Source organism: Patella vulgata, chromosome 4, assembly GCF_932274485.2.
Source record: "Patella vulgata chromosome 4, xgPatVulg1.2, whole genome shotgun sequence".
NCBI classification, from domain to species: domain Eukaryota; kingdom Metazoa; phylum Mollusca; class Gastropoda; family Patellidae; genus Patella; species Patella vulgata.
Window position 1 is genome coordinate 15467992 of NC_065882.2, and position 11542 is coordinate 15479533.

At 39.1% G+C, this 11542-nt stretch overlaps 1 long non-coding RNA gene across 1 annotated transcript; it reads left to right on the forward strand.

The window, feature by feature from the left end:
- Window positions 1-2820: 2820 nt before the first annotated feature.
- On the forward strand, window positions 2821-8482 carry LOC126818685 (uncharacterized). Its single transcript, XR_007679301.1, has 3 exons — window positions 2821-3036; window positions 5200-5214; window positions 7999-8482. It is a non-coding gene; the product is annotated as an uncharacterized LOC126818685 (long non-coding RNA).
- Window positions 8483-11542: the final 3060 nt, after the last annotated feature.

Sequence of the window (11542 nt, forward strand, 5' to 3'; positions counted from 1 at the left end):
CACTATGTTGGGGGTTGGTAGCAGAATGATCTAATACGCGCGCTTTAGGTCATAGGGTTGATGGCCAAAATGAAGGGTTTTCTCCGGGTCCCCCTGTTTCTCTTCCGACTGCTGATAACCCCTACGTGCAAGCGAATTATCGAAATAAAAATGAGCCATGTGATAGTCCCGAAATGACCTACATTGTTTTAAGTGGACATTACCCCCCCCCTCTTCTCTCTCTCTTGATAATTAAAGCATTCATGGTGATATGTCTAAAAAAAAATGTCTCTAACTCGCAGTCTGGCTCTTAACGTTTAACGTAATGTCGGGGATACGGTGGCTAAGTGGGTAAGGCGCTGGCTCGCTATTAAGGAGGTCGTGTGTTTGGTCCCTGCATTGGCCGAGAAAGTTCATCCGGCGTGGTTCCCCCTCGTCAGTGATGCAGGACGGAGGGCCAGACAAGAACAGCTTTCTAGTCTTTCGGATGGGACGAAAAACTGAGGTCCTGTGTACACATTGGCGTGCACGTAACAGATCTCTTGGCAGTTGGAAGTCAATATAAGAGTAGTCCGTAGCGCCGCTGTCCGGGGAAAATTTCACTCATAGCACACTGTATGGCGTATGCCCGTCTTCATTATCCTAGTTCGGAGCAGAACACTAGGGCGCTAAACCCCAATTCATTTCATAACATAATGTCTATATTAAGTGCAGGAGGACGACAAAATTAACTACAGCAAAATTAACTTCAATCAGTATGACCATTCAATGTGCCTTTTTTATTTTAATTTCCCAGATTAAATAATTTGACTGTTCGTGTAATTGTTTTCATTTTTTTCAAATCAAAACGTTTCTCTTAAATTACTTAATTTACACTGACATTTATTCCATCATAATTTTTAAATAAAATGTGTTAATTATCAAAAAAGAAAGGTTGGAGTTACGTATGGAACATGTCTTGTTAAATGTTACTAATTATGTCAAGTTAAATTATAACAATAGATGTCGAATGATTAGCTACACTGTAAACTCCAATGTGTATTTTCTAACAACTACATTGGGAATGTACTTTTCTGCACCAAACGGGGTAAATGCAGTGATGCATACGCCATGTAGTGTATTGGCAAGAGAGAGAGGGAGGTTTAACGTCCAATCGACACAAACAAGATCATTTCGGGACTAACACATGGTTCAATTTTATTTCAATAATTCGCTTGCGCGTTGGGGTCTTTAGCAATGGGAGGAAACTGGACGACCAGGAGAAAACCCAACGGGTTGAACAGGCGACCGTACCCACGTACAAGCTGGGAATCGACACCACGCCACCTGACTCAATGACAGGCCTTATGGTTTCAAGCGCACGCGTCAAACCACTAGACCCAACCCCTTCCCGATCAGCAAGTTTTTTGACTGCTTATAATATAATTCTCCACCTACCATGTGTATAATGAAGACCTTGAATTTCCGATCCGAACGACTAGACTCTTTTTGTTGCCAGATAAACAGTCCTACGCTACTCTCGAGGGGAAAGCATGAAGCAAAATCCAGAGGAAATTTCTCAGCCAAAACCGGAAAAGAACCCGTGCTAGTTAGCCAGTACCATATTCATTAAGCCAAGGTGGCTCCCAAAATGGTAAAAGGATGGAATTAAATAGAATTTAACCTGGCGACAATATTTGAGTTACATGGGCACACCCAGGTAATTTTAACAAGGGTTGCTACATGACTTACATAAGGCCAAGGTGGCTCCCATAATGGTAAAAGAATGGAATTAAATAGAATTTAACCTCCTGGTGACAATATTTGAGTTACATGGGCACACACAGGTAATTTTAACAAGGGTTGCTACATGACTTACATTTCATTACATCATCTTTGGGCATATATCATAATGCAATGATGGGGTCCACGGTGGCTCCTTGGGTAAGGCAGTGACTCGCTATCCAGTCGATCAAGGTGTTGGTCGAGAAACTTCCTCGGATTTATCCGACTTGGCTTAACGTGTCAGAGATGTAGGCCAAAGGGTCTGACAAGGTTTCGTGTCTGTTCGCCCGTGCAAAATGTCCCCCATAGCACAATCGGTTATTGCAAAAAAGGGGGGGGGGGAAGTTAAACCCCATTCCATTTTATGTATTTATACGTTGCTTTTAAGTATGCCCGTCGGCATTTGCTTTGTTGGTGCGAAAGATTAGGACGTTTAACACCATTACGTTTCATCATTGTCTTAGATTTCGATTCCCCGCTTGTACGTGACAAGTTTTAAGGTCGCCTGTCGAACCTCGTGGGTTTTCTCCGTGTCTTCCGATTTCCTCCCACTGTTCAAGACCCCTACAGCGAAGCGAATTATTGAAATAAAATCGAACCATATGTTAGTCCCGAAATGACCTAGTTTGTGTCGAGTGGACGCTAAACCCCATTTTTCTCTCTTTTAGATTAGTTGCTGATGATATGATAGATATGAGATAATTGTTAAACATTCAGCGTGTGACTTTAGATCTATAGAATCCCTTGTAATATCAGTCTAACATGGTTTAATTCTGTTCAGTATTAATACAGATATGACAAATTGAAACACTAGGACGACCGCCATCTTTATTTGCCGAGAAAAACAAATAATGGGCGTGTTTTAAATCTTACTGATATTATTTAGTGTTGGTATTTTCATTGTGTTTACTTAAATAAATGTTAAATAATCAATGCAAATCACGCATCATTAATTTAAGTTGTCGGTTAAACGTAAATGTTTAAATTAAAAGACAATGTTTACAGTGTAAAGATTCGGTTAAGTTTACAAGATTGGCCTTCGCAGTAATGTGTTAGTCTTTGTCGAAGATTATAAAAGTCAACGGAGAGGTTTTTTTGTGAATATATTGACAAGTTTAAGACAAAAGTGATAATTCGTAAACTTGCGAGATAGATCATGACTTCCGTCCCGTCGTGGGGATATAAAACTCCAATCGGGGTATGTAACACCGTATTTGTACACAAGAGTTAAAACGCGAGGCAACATGATGAACTATCTTTTGTTTGCTGTCTTTGTTCTTTGTTTGTTGAGAGGTACGTCTTATATTTCACATCTCTTAAACTTTAGATATATCTAATTGATTTCAAAATATTTCAGTAATTATAATTATAAAACTTAAAGATACATTATGTAAAATTTAAATAAAGAGCTAGCCATTCCTGCTATAATAGTTCGAACATAGATCATGTAAAATTAATAATTTGAAAATTTCATTCAAATTATTCTATTGCGAGGGAAGATATTAACCTTTAAAGGTTTGACTAGACGTCTGGAATAATTTCAACCACCGTTCTAATCTATTTAATATCGGAGAAATCCGGTGCCGTTGAGAGTTGATTATGGCCTGGCCCAATTAATTAATGTCTAATTAATAATTTAGAAAACATTTCAGGCCTAAAGAAAGACCTGCAATAGACAGATTTAGCTCTTACATAATGTATGTTTAAGTCGAACAAGCCTTGTAAAGTTAAATTTGTTCTAAGTAAGATGTACGTCTTACAATAAATATTGTTCGTGCTTTTAATATTTTCGTTAACCAAGCTATTAATATTTTCGGTTGTTAGATTAATTAAAACGATCCTAATAATTTAAACTTTAGATATTTCTAATTGATTTTAATGTATTTCTGTGAATATAAATATAACATATATGCCGAACCTTTAATCGCCAAATCGTGAAATTCTAACAAAAGTTTTGAAGTACGATTTTTAAAGTATTATTTATACGTCCCACAATTGATATTGTACTTGGCCACGCAATTGATATTTTCCTTTGTGAGATTAATTAATATTTTCCGATTATTTAAACAGTACTTTGTACCTTTGATTTCCATTTTCCTTTGCTAGATTTGGCTTTAATTGTCAATTGCCCGCTTAGTTACTCAATTACAACACATGCACCGTGATATTTTTTGGGGGTGGGGGTATATTTTAAGGATAAAAAAGTATAATGAATAAAAAAATGAATGCACCGGAGTTAACGCCCTGCTCTTCAAATAGATAATGACGGAAGCTAATAGTTGCCCTCGTTCAAGCGACACCCTTTATTAAAGAATTCGAATCTAATGGAATTAACGCCCTAATTAAAGAATGCGTTAACTCTGTCTTTTTTGTACACATAACTTTTTCATTTCCTATTTGATATCTTCTCTTACTTAGGTCTTTGTCCATTGGTTAGGGGGTGGGGTGTTGGTTCCAACAATGAGTGAAAAACGTTTTTGTTTTGATGTAATTTTAGCAACATTAGTGATAAATCTAGTCTTTCTTCTCTCAATTTACCATTCGTATAGCATTCCATCTGATTAAATCACAGATCCTATTTTATTTCGTTTTCAATAGTTCAAAATTTCGTTTTACTTGCCTCCACGAGAGTTGTTAATAACCCGTGTTCTGGTTGATGTAAGGAATTGAAATGAAATGAAATGGGGTTAAACGTCCTACTGTTCTGCTCCGAATTTGGGCTAATGAAGACGGACATACGCCATACAGTGTGCTATGAGGGAAAGTTTGCCCGGACAGCGGCACTACGGCCTACTCTTATAGCGAATTCCAGCTGTAAATGGATCTTTTACGTGCACGCCAATGTGTAGACGGGACGTCGGTTTTTCGTCTCATCCGAACGACAAGATAGCTGTCCCTGTTAGGCCCTCCATCAATGACAAGGGGGAACCATTCCGGAAAATCTGGATGAACTTTCGCAGCCAATGCAGGGATGGAACACCCGACCTCCTGGCTAGTGAGCCAGCGTCTTACCCACTTAGCCACCGCGACCCCCATGGTTGATGTAAGGGCAAAGTTGTATTTCCAATACCAAACATCAACGCTGATTGGTTAATCAAATGTCTGAGGACACAGAGACAAAGGCCGCTCGTATGACCAGTCATATTTTCATGTGGTGGAGGCCATCGGAAGTGTAAAGAAACGAAACGAAATATAGATCTGTATTTTAATCACAGTGCTTGACATTTGCGTCCAATTGATATCACCGACAAGAACGCTCGTGAAAAATACTCAATTGAATTTGATTATTCGTTGGATTTCTGGTTATTATGTTTGTCTTAGGTTGTATTATCTATACGTTATTACATAGAATTAATTTAATTTATTACAAATCTTTAATATTTCTGCAAAATTTGTTTAATTAGCTCGTTTTACATTTGATATTTTTTACAATTATATTTATATTCTGTTTTGCAGGATGTTCAGGATACGGTAAGTTCTATTTTTGATATTCAAATGTCTCTTAACATAAACATCATCTCTAGAAATGCTAAATCTTTGAAAGCATACCCTATTCTGTGTAAAACTAAATCACCTATCGCGATCTACCTTGTTTCTGATCATCGCGTACATCCCGTGAAGTTCAGTGTCCAAGTTATGGACAGACACTGTGATTGCAATTACAGGCTGGGGACGGAACATGAAACGACGGTGTCGGCCGTCTTCGAGAGGCGAAGGCGTGGCGCTTACCGTACAGGACCCCGCTCCCACAAAAAAGAAAACGAAAATGAGAGAGGGTTTAACGTCCACTCGACACAAACCAGGTCATTTCGGAACTAACATATGGTTCAATTTTATTTCAATAATTCGCATGCGCGTAGGGGTCTTTAGCAGTGGGAGGAAACCGAAGGACCCGGAGAAAACTCACGAGGTTGGACAGCCGACACTACTCCTTGTCACGTACAACTGGGGATTCGAAACCACGCCAGTTGATTCAATGACAGACCTTATGATACAGCGCGCACGTGGTAATCCCACCCCCTTTCCTGGTACAAATAGTGATAGTGGGAACATAGCGTTACTATGGTTGTATTAACATCTTCTAATTCAATTTAACTATTGTAACAAATAAAATGAATATTCATACCTTTTATGATCCTTAACGCCGTAACACGTGTAAAAATAAAATAGATATTTGACTAACATCCTTGTTGAATAAGTATGCCATTAATAATATAAAAAAGATGACGTGTGAAATTATATACGTATGTATAACATCAATGATACTTCAATTCATTATTGATACATTTGGATTATAAAATGACTTTTAAATTGTTTAATAACCAGAAGCCTTTTATGTTTTATCTGTGTCCTCTTACCAAGATAAATATAGAAATATAACATAAATTTATACATAATATTGTCCCGTGATGCATAGGCGTACAAGCTCGATGTAATTTAACTGCCGCAAACGCGTTTTCCTGCTATACCAGCCTGTGAATACAGCAACTTCAATGTGGTCTAATATAGCCTATTTCAGTGACTTCCCTGAATCCCAAACAATCGTCACTGGGTATGGGGAATTCGCCCCCCCCCCCCCCCGAGACAATTTAAAAATTTAACTGCCGTAAATGCATTTTTCTGCTATTCTAGCCCATGAATTAAGCAGCTTCAAAGTTTCCAATCCCACTCTATGCCGACTTGAATTCCAACCATCTAATCAGACTGCTGCCGCGACATTCACAAATAATAATCGATACCTCAAAAAAGTCGCACAAAGTAGAGTGGCTCCAGACAAAGTAAATTCAGTACGAAATCGTGGTATTCAATTAAAAAAAACTATAATTAGTGTTTTATTAGATTTCGGGAACTTTATTTTGCCAACTAGATGAAATAATATTTTTTTTTCACTTTACCCGTCTGCCCGAAAAGTTGGATTGACCTAAAGTTAGCGGGACAGCTGTCCCCCGCCCCCTGCATCACTGGCTAGTACGCCTATGGGTCAAGCCCTGTATTTGTCGAGAAAGTTCTTCAAGGCTGTCCTGTGTTGAAGATGGAGCCTTGGAACGGACAAATGAGTAGCCGTTCTAATGGTAGAAAACAATGAACTCGTTAGCGTACTTGTAAAAGAACCCCCGAAAGTTCAGTCTGATTATAACACAGATCCTATTTCGTTTCGTTTTTTACAGTACAAAACGCCGATTAGTTAATCACATGTCTGAATTTATAGGGCCAAAAGTCGCCCGAATAACCCCTGACGCGACCTCTCACTACAACCGGTCAGATCTTTATGCTGTGAAGGCCATCGAAAGTATAAAAAAAACGAAACGAAATATAGATCTGTATTTTGATCGATTGCCTGGAAGCTAGAATTCGCACAAGAGTAACCGAATATGCTGCTGTCCGGCTAAATTTCTCCCATAGCATAATAGAGTATGTCCATCACCGTGTTGTTCGAGAAATTTCTTCAAGATTGTTGACAGGGTCTGGCAAGGACAACTGACCATTCGTTATGATGGTACGAAAACCATGGACTATGCCAGTTAGCGTTCCTGTAAATAACCCTTAATGGTTAAAATTCGATTAACGCTACTCTGACAAAATTTCTCTCATACCACGAGATGGGCTCACTAGTCCGCGGGTGCACAATTCCGCCGCTATAAATGAAATGAAATGAAATGGGGTTTAACGTCCTACTGTTCTGCTCCTATACTGGGTTAATGAAGACGGACATACGCCATACAGTGTGCTATGAGGGAAATTTTGCCCGGCCAGCGGCACTATCGCCTACTCTTATATCGAATTCCAACTGCCAAGGGATCTTTTACGTGCATTCTAATGTATACAGGGGACCTCGGTTTTTCGTCTCATCCGAATGACTAGACAGCTGTCCTTGTCAGGCCCTCCGTTCTGCACCACTGACAAGGGGAAACCACGTCGGAAAATCAGGATGAACTTTCTCGGCCAATGCAGGGATCGAACACCCGACCTCCAGGCTAGCGAGCCAGCGTCTTAACCACCTAGCCACCGTGGCTCCCCCGCCGCTATAAGAAATACTATAAATATGGGTATCAATAAACCTAACCCTATCCCAACCTTAACACTATTAATAGATATCGGCGGACTAATGAACCCTAACCTTAATAATAGATATGGATGGACTAGTGAACCCGCGGACTAGTGAGCATTCCCCCATACCACACTGCATCGATCCGTACAAACAGAACAACGTTAAACAAAATTACTTTTTATTTCAACTTATCTATTTATTTGTAGAATGTTTTTATGATGACAAAGTGGGTTATGGAATAACAGCTGACACCAGACTCTTTTACAAACTAGTTGACACCATCGAGATATGCGAGGCTATGTGTGAGGCCTCGGAAGAGTGTACCGTTTACAGGTACGAGAGGTTTGGTTGTCATCTGTTGCAGAGACCGGTTTTAGATCGACAGGTCGTGGATGATCTGGATGAATGTAAGGAGGCATGTGAAGCTCACGACGAATGCAATCTACTTCAGATTGTTTATTCTGAATATGAAGGAAACGTCTGTTGGTTGTATTCTTATTCAGACATCAAACCAACGATATACCACAACGACGTGGTCAGCATCAAAAGTTGTCTTAAATAAATAACCAATAATCAAGATAATCCGTGCAATAACAATTCTTTGGTTCAGATTATTGTTTTGTGTAACATTTCGTTCAAATTGATGTAAATGTCAAGCAGTCTTTTGTAAATAAATTAATTCATTTTCTATTTCTGATCCTTTATTTTATTGATGCTATTCAACCGATTTATGGACAAAGACTGATCAGAACATAACGGAGGGATCAAATTGTCGCGGGTGTGTCTAGGGGTCCACATGTATGCACATTGGCATATACGTAAACGGCCCCTTCGTCAGTTGCAATTGCATGAAGAATAGACAAGAAAGTCGCTGCCCGGGCAAAATGCTCCCTATCATGGCACATGTAACCATAGAAACGGTAATTACCATATCATGTATTGTGTTGACCAAGCTTTAGAAACCATTATGTGCTTGTAGTTTCTATAGTTCAAAACAAAGCATCTAGTTGTATAGAAGTCATATATAATTGATTTTAAAGGCTCAATACCACTCTTGTAACTGAATAATATGTCCCAATCTTTATTCTGGTCAACAAATTGTACTATTTTACAATATTCCAATTAATTGATGATACAAATTTTAATGGAAAAATTCAACTAAATGATTTTAAAAGTCAAACGTAAAGCTTTTCAAATGTGACTTGGATTTTAAAATATTTTTGAACCTTTGGACAAGTAAAATAGGATTTAATGGATAATTTACACAACAGGTAGGACACCAACACATCTAGTACTTAGAATAAGGCTATTTTTTTATTTTCTGGAGTGTTGTTGTCCCTTTAAACAGACACGCCACGCCACTTGACTCATTTTTGACCGTTCGGCCACGTAACGCCCTGCTGTTTAATAGACATGGAGCGTATTTATCATTTTAATTTGTGTTCTACGTACGTAAGTCTACCCAAGAAACTCATTTCCTCCGTAAACAACCCACAACCAGTCGTTAATCGGATTACTGGGATGTAGTCTTAGTAATGAATATTAATTCTGTCTTTCCGACCACGACTTTTTCATTGTCGAAAGGTTAATATGAAAGGTATTATACGAACATGTTCCACCCAATCCTTTTGTTTCCTGTCCCGAAATCTCTAGAATTATGTGAAATGACACGAGTCTGCATGGCAAATTTACAATGACGTCAGTTAGATTCAAAGGGAGAAATTTAGCGGCCAATTTCGCGTTAACTATAATTTATTTGTGATTGAAATCACCTACATTTTCATGTGGACATTTATTGTTGTCGTCCATCAGTCCGTGCACATTTTGTTTGTGGACACTCTACAGGTCATAATGTTTATCCGATTTTGCCAAAACTTGAAATATACGTTTATATCCTAACGATCTCAGTCCCGGTCGATCATAGCATATTTCGAACCGTTATTTCGTGCATTATAGCTTGTGGACAGTCTCCGGGTTACAAATTTTGTTTCCGATTTTGATGAAATGTAGGTTTATAACCCAAAGACCTCGGTACCTTTCGATATTGACAGTGAGTTCGAATTTCGTGAAAATCAGACCGAAACTGCTCCACGTACGCAAATAGTGTAAAAGTGTGTAATACTATAAGGTCGTGGACCCTCTAGAGGTCAAAATGTTTATCAGATTTTGATGAAACTTAAAATATGTTTATATCCCAACGATCTTGGTTCCCGTCGATATTAGCGTAGATCAGATCGTAACTTCCTGGATTATGGCCCCTGATTTTGATGAAACTTTTTGATAGTAACGCATGTTTAACCGTAACATCCTGGATCATGACCCATTATTGTACGAATATTTGTAAGCTTGTTCTCCGTCTCTTGCAAAATGTGGACGTATCTTGCATGGCAAGCACTTGTTACTTTGGCAGATAACCAAAGGTGAGTGCCGTACGAGACCGTTTACCCCTATCGGTTGTGCAGGACGGAGGGCCAGGCAAAGATTCCTTTGGCATGTATCGGACCATATCACAAGTTTTAGCAGATTTGGATGAAATATAAAATGTTTAAATTCCAAAGATCTCCGTTCCATATGATATCGGTGCAAATCGGATCGTAACTTCCTGAATTATGGCCCCTGGTTGTACGATAAATCACGATCGTATCTCGTGGATTTTCAAGCGGACACAAATTGTATATGATTTAAAAACCGTTTATATATATCACCGTTACACCATAATTATTACGGGTGCCCGTCAAGCACGCAATGACCATCCTCGTGTTATGGCATTACCGGTGGATGAATGTGGTCAGGATGCCAACTTTTCTGGTAGTGAGGGCACCCATGGAAGGCTCATAATCACCCGATACTTAAGCTGAGGAAACCTTCGATAAAGACTGTAGATGAACAGCAGCAGATATAAACACCTCTTAGTTGTTCAGTGACTATCGTAAATACAATGACCAATATTTAGCTTTCTACGACTTCCCATTCCGGATCTATCTCCCTTTGCCGGAAACCTTGTGTACGGTATAGGGGTTACAGGTTTAAACGGATTCTTTTCACATTTGTTGTGAAACATTGTAATCATACGAGGTCACATCAATATTCACGTTCCACGACCTTGATTACAAGGGTTATGTACCATTTGCCGAAATCCTTAAGAACGCAAACGAGGAAAGAATATTTAATGTATTCTTTTCAATGATGAGAGGACACACCCATATTTAGTGTTCCGCGACCTTCTATACCCCCTTTGCCGAAAACCACGTGAACGCGATACCGGCTAGTTTCTAACGGATTCTTTTCATACTAGGTGAGAGGCAGTGTGGTCATGAGAGGACGGACCCTGTCAATATTCAAGCGTTCCGCGATCTTACGTACCAGAGTTATGTATTCTTCGCCGAACACTTTTGTGGAAAGCATTCGCGCCAAGAGAATGCAATCCTTACATTGCCCCCACCCCAACACCTTGTTAACTCGATAAACGAGAGGACAAATTATAGTGATATCTAGTGTTCTTCAATATTCCGCCCCCCCCCCTCCAAATTCAGCGCTCTATCGATATTTATTTTCTGCGACTCCCTGTCCCTGAGTTATTCCCCCTCCCCCCAAATGCCAAAAACAGAAAAATGAAATGGAGTTATATGACACGTTAGCTCCGGCCGGGATATATTGCGCCAAGCAAATAATGTGGCTAATTCATATCACAGAACATAATTATTCATATACACAATACAAACAAATATTACCCTATTCAAAGCATGAAAA